At 39.6% G+C, this 11,447-nt stretch overlaps 1 long non-coding RNA gene across 2 annotated transcripts; it reads left to right on the top strand.

The window, feature by feature from the left end:
- The first annotated feature begins 2,050 nt into the window (after positions 1 to 2,050).
- LOC131403231 (uncharacterized) lies at positions 2,051 to 10,437 on the top strand. 2 transcript variants are annotated; one of them, XR_009219308.1, is made up of 3 exons: positions 2,051 to 2,153; positions 2,654 to 2,822; positions 10,341 to 10,437. It is a non-coding gene; the product is annotated as an uncharacterized LOC131403231 (long non-coding RNA). The 2 variants fall into 2 exon arrangements; XR_009219309.1 differs by having other exon boundaries at positions 2,649 to 2,822.
- The last annotated feature ends 1,010 nt before the right edge of the window (positions 10,438 to 11,447 follow it).

The following is an 11,447-nucleotide window of genomic DNA, read 5'->3' as shown; positions in this document are numbered from 1 at the left end:
GAAGCAACCTAAGTGTCCCTCGACTGACGATTGGATTAAGAAAATGTGGTATATATATACAATGGAATACTACTCAGCCATAAAAAAAGACAAAATCGTCCCATTTGCAACAACATGGATGGGCCTGGAGCGTATTATGTTAAGTGAAATAAGCCAGAAAGAGAAAGACAAACACTGTATGATCTCACTCATATGTGGAATATAAACAAACACATGGACAGAGAAAACTGGACTGTGGTTACCCGGGAAGTGGGGGTGGGGGGTGGGGGGTGGGCACAAGGGGTGAAGGGAGTCATATATGGGGTGAAGGACAAACAAAAATGTACAACCCAAAATCTCACAATGTTAGAAACCATTAAAATATCAATAAAAATGTAAAAAAAAAAAAAAAAAAAAAAAAAAAAAAAAAAAAAAAAAAAAAAAAAAAAAAAAAATACACATCAAATGTATTTGGTATCATCAACCCCCTTACGTGCAGGTTAGGACTAAAGTTCTATTCCTACCAAAGTCATGCTTAATCTTAAAGATACACGCCACCCGCCACCCCTGAGCCTCCTAAGATAATATGTACAACTTAGAGCTCAAGTCATGAAGGACAGTTTTCACTTAGCACAATCGGACTGGTTGGAACTGGCTGCAGAAATCTCAGACACTGCTTTCTCCCAATTTCCCATTACTTTTGAGCCCATTTATCTGACATGCCAAGGGTTATGATGTACGAATCACATATATATACATTTTTATCCTCCTGTGTCCTCCCTCCTTCTGGTTCTGTTTTTCATAGTAACTATCTCTATGTAACAGTTGATTACAATTTTGGGGAGGATCTTACATACTTATCATAATGACAGTTTTATATATCTCTTACGTCTTTGTACAAAGGAACTTAAACCAGTTAGAGTTTCAAACTGGATAAAAATCCTCTCTGTTACATTTACATGTACAATCACTAAGCATCATAACAAAAATAACAATTATGTCTTAAAAACTTAACTACGTTCCAATAGCACATTGAGTTATCTTGATAAGCACGTATATTATCTCATTTAATCTTAACTCTGCCACGTAGGCATCACTATTCCTATTTAACATATGAGGAAACTGAGCTAAGAGAAGCTAAGTAAGTTGGTTACAGCCAATAAACAGGAGAGCTGCAATTCTCACCCGTTTCCCTCTCAACCCCACAGCTTATGCTCAGCTTACTACAAGGTGCCACCACTCTTTTTTGTGTGTGTGTGTGAGGGAGATCAGCCCTGAGCTAACATCCATGCTAATCCTCCTCTTTTTGCTGAGGAAGACTGGCTCTGAGCTAACATCTATTGCCAATCCTCCTCCTTTTTGTTTTCTTCCCCAAAGCCCGAGTAGATAGTTGTATGTCATAGTTGCACAGCCTTCTAGTTGCTGTATGTGGGACGCGGCCTCAGCATGGCCGGAGAAGCAGTGAGTTGGTGCGCGCCTGGATCCGAACCGGGGCCGCCAGTAGCGGAGCGCGCGCACTTAACCGCTAAGCCACGGGGCCGGCCCAGTGCCGCCTCTCTTAAGTGTCAGTATAGCGATACAACGACCTGAGAACGCGTAATGACCCACTACCAAACTTAACTATCTGCCCATCACAGATAATAACAACCCCAAATTCTCCCCTCTGGTCTCCCCTTAGTTCATTTGCTCAAGGCCATTTTACCCAGAAACAAACCGAACCACATGTCTGTAGAAGAGACACACAGACAAGAGGAGAAACAAGCCGCATAAACAGCCAGCCAAGGGACAAGGACTGGAATGATTCCTCACGGCAGAAAAGGATCCAGAGGTCACGTGGGCCCACAAGCAGGGATAAAGTAGCCAAGGGGTCCTGGTAGAGGAGCACGAAGCAGCAGTGGGACAGCCTGTCCCCGAGGTGAGGAAGGGCCGTGCTACTTCATGCTGGGCCTTGCATCAACGAGAAAACACAACTGCTTGTTGTGTTTGTACTTGTGATGCAGACAGACCCTAATGAAGTAAATTGTTTACTGATTTTTTTTTATTGTTTTTGTGTCAATAGATTGTCCGAGGATTGAAAAGTAAGCAGCATTGTTTGTTGGAGAGCCCTACAGGAAGTGGGAAAAGCTTAGTCTTACTTTGTGCTGCTTTAGCGTGGCGACAGGCTCTTCTTCGTGGTGAGTATTTGGTTGATATATTCAGCTTGATTATTGGGACTTGAAAAAAATATAATAAAGTACTTTTTATCCAGAATGATTCATTTAAGGAAATAGCAGTAACTAGGAATATACTTTTGGTCTTTCTTTTAATCCTCCCTGCTTGATATTTTAATGAATCTCAATATAAAAGAATACTCAAGTGGTTATGCCTTTATTACATTATTAATCTTTGACTATTATCTTTTTGTAAGTTATGTAAATTGATGATAATTTCTCTATAAATGTCTCTGACAGCATAAGTGTTTCTCTCCTGTCCTAATTTGATGCTACAGATAGGGTGACCAACTTGTCCAGATTTGCCAGGTACTTTCCCAGGGTTAGCCCTGAAAATCTTACAGCCTGGGGGACCTCCCAATCCTGGGCAAATTCGAGTGGTTGCTCACTCTAGCTGCAGAGGATGATGAATGTTTGTTTAATTAGAAATATTATGAATAGAGGTTCTTTCACTTTGAGGGAAGCCAGCAGATGAAAGCTTAAGCGAAAAAGCTGAAGTGCCGTTGTCACGTCGTTGTACGTGCCGCTCAAAGAGTGTGACAAACGATGGCGAGGACCGAGGAGCTTCACGTCATTTCAACAGTCCAAGTACACCACCTTCTGAAAGAAATGGCACTTCATCAACTTGTCAAGGTAGGTTATATTTTTGCCTGGGTCTGTTGGTATGTGTAATAGGAACCTTCATTACTGTTGTTATGAGACCTAATTTGATAAATTTGATGAGCATAATTCATTAGGTACCTCCATCTAATTTCTCTGGAATTATTTTTTAGATAACACAAGAGTGGTCAGAAATCCTTGGACTACTTTATTCTTGGCTTGGCTTTTAATTGATTTGGACATTTTGCTAGCTTAAATCATTTTTTGAAGCAGGCAAGGCAAAATAAATGATATTCAGAAATTGATGTTATTTGTAGGCAGGATTGTTAATTATAAGTTAGAATTTTAGAAAACATTGATTTGTATTGTAAGACAAAATCTAGTTAGCCTCATTCATTCTTGATAAGTTTGCATGAACTTCTGAAGCCAGTATCCTGCATGAGGATGAGATATGTTTTAGGTATGATCCTTGAATAGTTCTAATTAGATTTATTTAAGTGAAATATATTAAGAATAACATAAGACTCTTAATTTTTAAAAAATATTTCTCTGGCTTTGACTATATGGAAAAGATTGGTCGTTATTTGCCTAAGCCAGAAACCTAGGAGACATCCTGTACACGTTGCTCTACCTTATTTCTCCGTGCAAATCTCTATCTCCATTGACAACTCCCTGGTCCAAACTACCATCTCTTGTTTAGAGCATGCAATAACTTCTTTTCCTGCTTTCACTCATGCCGTTCTTTAACTAATCACTGGCAGGGAGAAAAGAGGTGGCCATGACTGACTTAAGTCTCAACGTATCCACTTCCTAAAATCAAGAATGGAGTCGTCTTCCTCTAAAGCACATGACTATGTGTGGAGGAGGGTGGCTGCTGGAACCCAAGTGTGATTCTGTTAGGAGTGAGGAAGAGGAGATGGAATAGTTACTGGAGACGTGACCAATAGTGTTGTCTACACTGTTTTGGCCCTTTTGACTTTCTTTCCATTCCTTCAAAGGGTCATGCTTTCTTCTGCCTCAGAGCCTTTGCTTGTGTTAGTGTCTCTTCTGAGGAAAGTTACATCTTCAACTTGTTATCCTCCTCTTCCATTAGGTATCGCTTAAATTTCACTTCCTTGAGGGAGCCATGCTGACCTTTCTGTTAGATCAGATTTGGTTTCCCTGTTATTTTGTGTCATCTCACTGTGTTTGTCTCCTTCACAGCACTTGTTTGTGAAGTTTTTATTATCCATGTGTCTGTGTGCATCTTTTATTGATCTCTGCTTCCCCTAGCAGACTGTGTTCTCCATGAGGTCAGGAGCCATGTCAGTTTGCTTACCATTGTAACCCTGGAACCTAGCAGAGTGCTTGGCGTATAGTAGGTGCTAGATAACTATTTGTTGTGTGAATGAATGGAGTTGATTTTGAGCTAATTATAGAAACTCTGGTTTATAATATTTATATACAACCTGTATTTTTTTTAGAAAAGCTTTATTGAAACATACTTGACAAAACAAACTGCATTTATTTAAATGGTACGCTTTGGGGTCCTCGCGTCAGGGCCTGCGCAGGGCCCTCCTGGCGAATCGCGGCGCCCGCTGCCTCGCCGCCCCCTCGCGCGGGGAGGGGCGGGGCCGGGGGCGAGCGCGCCTGCGCGCAGGGTGCCTTGCCCCAAGTTCACGTGTCTCGAGGGTGAGAGTGCGGGTCTCTGCAATGGCGGCGCTAGATTGGAGCGTGGGCTGCGGCGGCCGGAGTCATGGCAGCACAGGCATTTAGAGAGTCTCTTCCCCTCTTTGACCGAGTTTTGGTTGAAAGGAGTGCAACCGAAACTGTAACCAAAGGAGGCATTATGCTTCCAGAAAAATCTCAAGGAAAAGCATTGCAAGCAACAGCAGTAGCTGTTGGATCGGGCTCTAAAGGAAAGAGTGGAGAGATTCAACCAGTTAGTGTGAAAGTGGGAGATAAAGTTCTTCTCCTAGAGTAGGGAGGCACCAAAGTAGCTCTAGAGGACGAGGATTATTTCTTATTTAGAGATGGTGACATTCTTGGAAAGTATGTAGACTGAAATGAATCACTATTGAAATGGCATCACGTGAAGCTGCCCATTCCACTGAAGTACTGAAATCTTTCATCATGTAAATAATTTCCATGTCTCTCTTTTATAATAAACTAATGATATCCAAACTAATGACATCCCGTGTCTCTAAAATTTAGTTTCACTGTACTGATATAAACATTTCCAAATAAAAATATATAAATGAAAAAATATAAAATAAAATAAATGGTACGCTTTGATAAGTTATGGCCTCCACCATAGGGTGTACCTCCATGAAACTCGCAGTCAGCGTCAAGATAGTGAACATATCCACTACCTTCAAAAGTTTTCTCATGCAGCTTTGTTATCCCTCCTTCCCACCCTTCTGTGACTTTCTCTCCCCAAACAACCACTGATTTGCTTTCTATCACTATAGATTAGTTTGCATTTTCTAGAGTTTGTATAAATGGAATCAGACAATTTGTACACCAATTTTGTCTAGCTTCTGTCACTTAACATAATTCTTTTGAAATTCATCCATGTTGTGTGTGTCAACAGTTTGTTCCTTTGTGTTGCTGAGTAAGGTTCTGTTCTATGGATATACTACAAATTGTTTATCCAGTCACGTGTTGATGTATATGTGAGTTGTTTCTAGTTTGGGGCTATTACAAGTAAGCTGCTATGAACATTTGTATGTAAGTCTTTGTTATGGACATGTGCTTTCCTTTTTATGGGCAAATACATAAGAGTAGAATGAGTGGATCACTTATGTTTAACTCTTTAAGAAACTTCCAAACTGTTACCCAAAGTGTTTATACATTATACCACTTTACATTCCCACCAGCAGTGTCGGAGAGTTCCCATTTCTCTACATCTTTGCTTACACTTGGTATGGTCAGTCTTGTCTGCCATTCTAATAGGCATGTAGTGTGGTATCTCATTGTGGTTTTAATTTGCATTTCCCTGATGACTTATGATGTTGAGCGTCTTTTCATGTGCTTATGAGCCATCTGTATATCTTCTCTGATAAAATATCTTTCTGAAACTTTTGCCTGTTTTTTTTTTCTTATTGTTAAGTTTTGAGAGTTCTTTATATATTTTGAATACAAGTGTTTTTCTATCAAATATAGTTTTAGGTTTTACTGTTAGGTCTAAAATCCATTTCGAGTTATTTTTGGTATATGGTGTGAGGTATGGATCCAAGTTCATTTATTTTGCCTATGGATATCTCATTGTTCAGCACCATTTATTGAAAAGGCTATCCTTTATCCACTGCATTGCCTTTGTTCCTTGGTAAAAAATCCGTTGTCAATATATACACAACTTGCATTTTAGCATCATTGTGAGTTTGGGCTGTTTAGAATAGTCTCTTGAAGCATCAGATGCGATAAATCAGGGTTGGATTCTTTCTATTTTTAAGCAAATTCTTTAGTAAGATATAAGCTAAATACAGAAAAGCATACAAATCCTAAGTGTATAGCTTGATGAATTTTCACAAAGTAAACACACTCGTGTATCTACCACCTAGATAAAAATAGGACATTACCAACACCCTACAGCCCCTTCTTATGCTCTTTTCTAGTCACTATCCTTTCTCTCCACAGGTATTGGCTATCCTCCCTTCTGTCACCATTGATGAGTTTTGCCTCTTTATAGAAATGGAGTGATATCTGTACTCTTGAGTCTGCGTACTTTTGCTTAACATTGTATTTTGGGGATTCATTTGTGTTGTTGCATATAGTAGTAGTTCTTGTTGTGGTATATTATTTACTTCTATGAACATATCACAGTTTATTAATCCGTTCTGCAGTTATTAGACATTTGGAAGGTTTCTACATTAGGCTTTTAATGCTTTTATGAACATTCTTGTTCATTCTTTTGCAAATAGGTAAGTATTTTCTGTTGGATATATACCTAGGAATGGCATTGCTGGTCATAGTGTATGGATATGTTCAGCTATAGTAGAGACTGCCAACAGTTTCCAAAGTGGTTGAACCAGTTTATGCAACCCCTTCCCTACATCCAGTAGTATATGGGAATTACGTTGTTCAGCATTCTTGTTAACACTTGCTATGTCCAGTCTTCTAAAATTTTAGCCATTCTGGTGCGTGGATGGTGTTCTCGTGAGTTTGAATTGGTATTTCTCTGGTGACTAATGAGGTTGAGCATCTTTTTATATGTTTATTGGTCATTTGAATATTCCTTTTAGTGAATTGCCTATTTAGATTGCCCATATTTCTATTGGGTTGTTTCTTACTGATTTCTATGAGTTTCTTTTTTTTTTTTAAATATCTTCTGGATACGTCTTGTTTCTTTATAACTTTGTATTTTAAAGACTTAACCCCTCCAATAAGCTTCCTGTAAATGTCCCTGCTATAGAGAAGAGGAAGATAGCCTTTTGGTCTATGCAAATAATATGATTTTTTTTTTAATGAATTGGGGTAAATCTCATTTGGCACATGGCAGTTCAGTTTTTCTAAAACTAAATTATTGTTTTTGGTAGACGTTCCCTGGCCTTTAATGGGCCCATGCAAATTTGCCCCTTGATTTATTTGGGACAGGGTTTCTCAAAAGTGGCACTATTAAAATTTGAATGGGATAATTCTTTGTTGTGGCAGCTGTCCTGTGCACTGTGGGATGCTTAGCAGCATCTCCCAGGCCTCAACCCACTAGAGGCCAGTAGTACCTACCCCCCACTTTGTGACAACCAAAAATGTTTCCAGACGTTGCTGAATGTCCCTGGGGTGGGAGGTGGGGGTGTTAAAATTGCCCTGGTCGAGAAACACTGATCTAGATTTGTTTTGTGGGTATTTTACCAGTTTACCAGGAAATTACAGAGCTCAAAATTACGTGTGATTTCTAAAATACATATGGAAATACAAAGGACTAAGAATAGCCAAGATATTTTTTAAGCAGCAGGTCAAGGTGAGAAGACTTGATCTATGAGATATCCTGATTTATTATATATAAAGCTATAGTAACTAAAGCACTTTGGTATTAGCACAGTGTTAGACCAGTGGAAAACAGTAGAGAACCCAAATCCAGTTCCACGTGTATCCAGAAACTTGGTTTCTTTTAATAGAAGTGCTCTTACAGAGCAGAGAGCAAAGGAGGGGCGTTTCTTTAAGTGGTCCTGGGACTATTAGATATCAGTATGGAAAAAATTCAAATTGGAACCCTACTTTACTCCGTACACAAAAATGCATTCCAGGTAGATTAAAGACCTAGGCATGAAAGGCAAAACTATTAAGATGTTAGAATGTAGTGGTTTTCAAACGATGTTCTTAAGAGTCTTAGAAAAAACATGGCTTGTAGTGGGAAGGGGACAGTGGATCAGGGAAGTTCTAGGTCTTGCGTGCTCTTTTGGAAATTTTAAACGCTATTTCTTAAAAAACTGTAGTCCTCCTCAGAAAAGGCTTGAAAACCCATGCTGTGTGGCATAGATAGCCTTCTGTGTTTGTGCAGACTCAAACTTGTTTTTTTTTTTTGAAAATAGTATTGGACTTGCTTATAGGGCTTTCTCCCCTAGTAGTCTGTAAATCCTTCAAGGCCAGGGACTGTTTTTTTTTCATTGTTTTTCCATGGGGTCTGGAATTGTATGGGCTCAATAAAATAAATACTTGTTAAATGAATTCAAGAACTGGGAGTGGAGGGAATGTATAGAGAAGAGCAGAGAAGAAGGAAGGTACTTTGAAGAACACTCTCATTTACAGAAAGGGAGAAACCAATGTATTGGAACAGTTAAGAACCGTGTTACAGATATTAAAGAAAAAGCAAATGCATTTATTCTGTTGCAAGAATACAGAGTGTTATGTTTGGCTGTATACCTAGAGGTTATGCTTATGGATTTTAGAATCAGACAGCAGGAGTCAGTCATATCTAGGCTCTGCCTCTTACTAGCTAAACAATATTGGGCATGAACTTGACTTCTTTAAAACCTAGTATTCGCACTTATAAAATGGGAATAATATTATTCGGTGATTTAAGACGTCGTTGATGACCTTGAGATAGAGCTTTCCGGATTGTGGGATTAAAAGCTAGATTATAGGAGCTTGATTCTACTATATTGTTAAGCCTAAAGAACATTGAGAAGCTTAGTAGGAAACAAACATTGAGACACTGTAAAGAACGATTTTTATAGAAATGAAATACATTTTCTTGAGAGAATCTTACAGTTATATTTTTTAAGCCACGTTATTGGGAGTGGTCTACAAAAGCATAAAGCTACAATTGGACTTTCCTGTTGAAAGCATATTTCTCAAAATGTTTGCTATATCTTTGTTAAGGTAAACTGAGCGGTAAAGTGCTTTTAAACATGTTGAGCATTTCATGTTTTAAAGTATGTTATGAAATTTTTAGAAATAAATCATACATCTTGATTCCAATATTTTTCTAGAAAAATTTCCTGGAGCAACCCCTGATGGCCTAGCGGTTAAAGTTTGGCACGCTCCGCTTCGGAGTCCCAGGTTCAGTTCCCAGGCGCGAACCACACCACTCGTCTCTCATTGACTATGCTGTGGCAGTGGCTCATGTAGAAGAACTAGAAGGATTTACACGTAGAATATAGAACTATGTAGTGGGGCTTTGGGAAGGGAGAAAGAAGAGAGGCAGATTGGCAACAGATGTTAGCTCAGGGCAAATCTTTCCAAGCAGGGAAAAAAAAAAGAAAAAGAAAAATTGCCTAGTGTAACTTATTTATACTCATATTTTATGGCTTCTTATATAAGACTCTCCTGAAAAAAACTATACTGGCTGCAAAGCTATCTGCCAATAAACAGGTGTCCATATGGAGAGATGAAAATGGTGATTTTCAAGTAGAGAAGAATTCAACCCTTATAAACTACACAGTAGGTAAACAGAATTTGTTGGCAGTGAAATATTCCCGTTAGTTCTAGTAGAACAAGGTAGCCAAGCATCAATCAAGATTTCAGTGGTGCTTGTAGAGAGTAGTTGGGTCATGTCACAGACGTAAATTGTAAATTATTGTAACTTCATTTTATATAGTTACTCATTACAAAGGAGTTTATTATTATACTAGATTATTGAGGCTAACATCATTAAAATGAAACTGCATGGTGCTTTCTTATATAAGAGGAATTTGACAGTAAACTATTTACTTAAGGCATATACTGATAGTACAGCTACTTTGTACTTTTAATTCTTCTGTTGTTTTGATCTAATAATGGCATTTTGGGGGGTCAAAATACCTTTTTTTAGAAACCTTGATACAAGCATATGCTGTCTTCAAAATCTTACTTCAAATAAAGCAATAGAGGCAAGTTGGAAGTAAAAGCATGGAATACATAAACAAAATAATAAGGGAATTATGGTGCCAGTTATCAATGGATTGCCCCTGTGTAACAACATCAGAGTGTTGGCCTCTATTGTCTGTTCTGCAATAATGGAGCTGCACCCAGTAGACATTTCTCTTTTGCACCTGGCAGGGGTTAAGCTTTTGTCAGAGAAGGTTTAGGACAAAGGGCCTTCCATCCTAATTCCAGGGTGCTTCCATTCTTTTCTTTTTCTTTCTCCTGCAGTACAACCAGCAGTGGCACAATTCAGGGGTGTCTACATGGACTCACCCACAGTGGGTGATCCACAGTGGATTCAGTGGATCCCCTTGGATGGCTTAATAAGGAGAATGAGTGGCACCGCTGCAAGTGGAATCCCAGTGAATCCAGTAGGCATCCCAGCCTCAGCCTACCTGCCCCTGGGAGGGGGCAGGGCTTTCCTGTTTGCCAGTCTCAGCCTGCTGTTCCCTACCTGCTGAGCTCTGCCCTGACCAGGGACTGGTACTGGCCTTGGGAAACATGACAATCTTCTCCACCATCCCTGTGCTGCAATCATTCCTTCTCCAACAAGACCTGAAGGCAGCCTTGGCGAGGGGGTCCTCTCCCAAATTTGTTTCTTTCTTAACTACTCTACTGTAATTCTGGGCTATTCTCTATAGTTCCCTTTAAAGGTTTATGGTTAATTGTTCATTATATAAACTGTCCCTGCTCAATCTATTGGTTGGTTTCCATGTCCTGAATGAACACTGATTCTTATCATTATATATTATTTTATAGGGTGTTAGTGCTAAGGGGAAAAATGAAAGGGGAACAAGTTGTATAGGGAGTGTCAGGACAAGAGGATAGTTTATATTTTAAATGACATGGTCAATACAGCCTCACCAAGATGACATTTGAACACAGAATTAAAGATAGTGAAGAAGATGAGGCATGAAATCATCATGTGGAAGAGGATTCCAAGTGGAAGGAACATAGAGTACAAGTCTACAGGTGGGAGAGTGCCTGACATGTACCAGCAGCATAATGGAGGGCAGAGGGACTGGAGCAAATGGTACAGGGGATGACTGGCCAAAGATGATGTCAGAGAGAGTGTGGGACCAACTGTATTGGGCTTGAGGTCCATCATAAGGACTTGAACTTTCCCCCTGAGAGAAATGGAGAGCCCCTTGAGAGATTTCACAATGTCAGGGTGTGACATCTGGTTTTAAAGGGTCACTCCAGTTGGTGCATTGAGGATAGATTGCGGGTCAAATATAGAGGCAGAGAAACCAGTTAGAAGGATACAGCGATAATCCAGGCCAGAACAATGGACGGTGGCATGGAGCATGTCCAGCTGTCCTCCCAGCGCTGAGC

The sequence above is a fragment of the Diceros bicornis genome, unplaced genomic scaffold (assembly GCF_020826845.1).
Source record: "Diceros bicornis minor isolate mBicDic1 unplaced genomic scaffold, mDicBic1.mat.cur scaffold_611_ctg1, whole genome shotgun sequence".
Classification (NCBI taxonomy): domain Eukaryota; kingdom Metazoa; phylum Chordata; class Mammalia; order Perissodactyla; family Rhinocerotidae; genus Diceros; species Diceros bicornis.
Note: the sequence above shows the minus strand (reverse complement) of the source record. Positions and strands in the feature narration are given on the sequence as shown.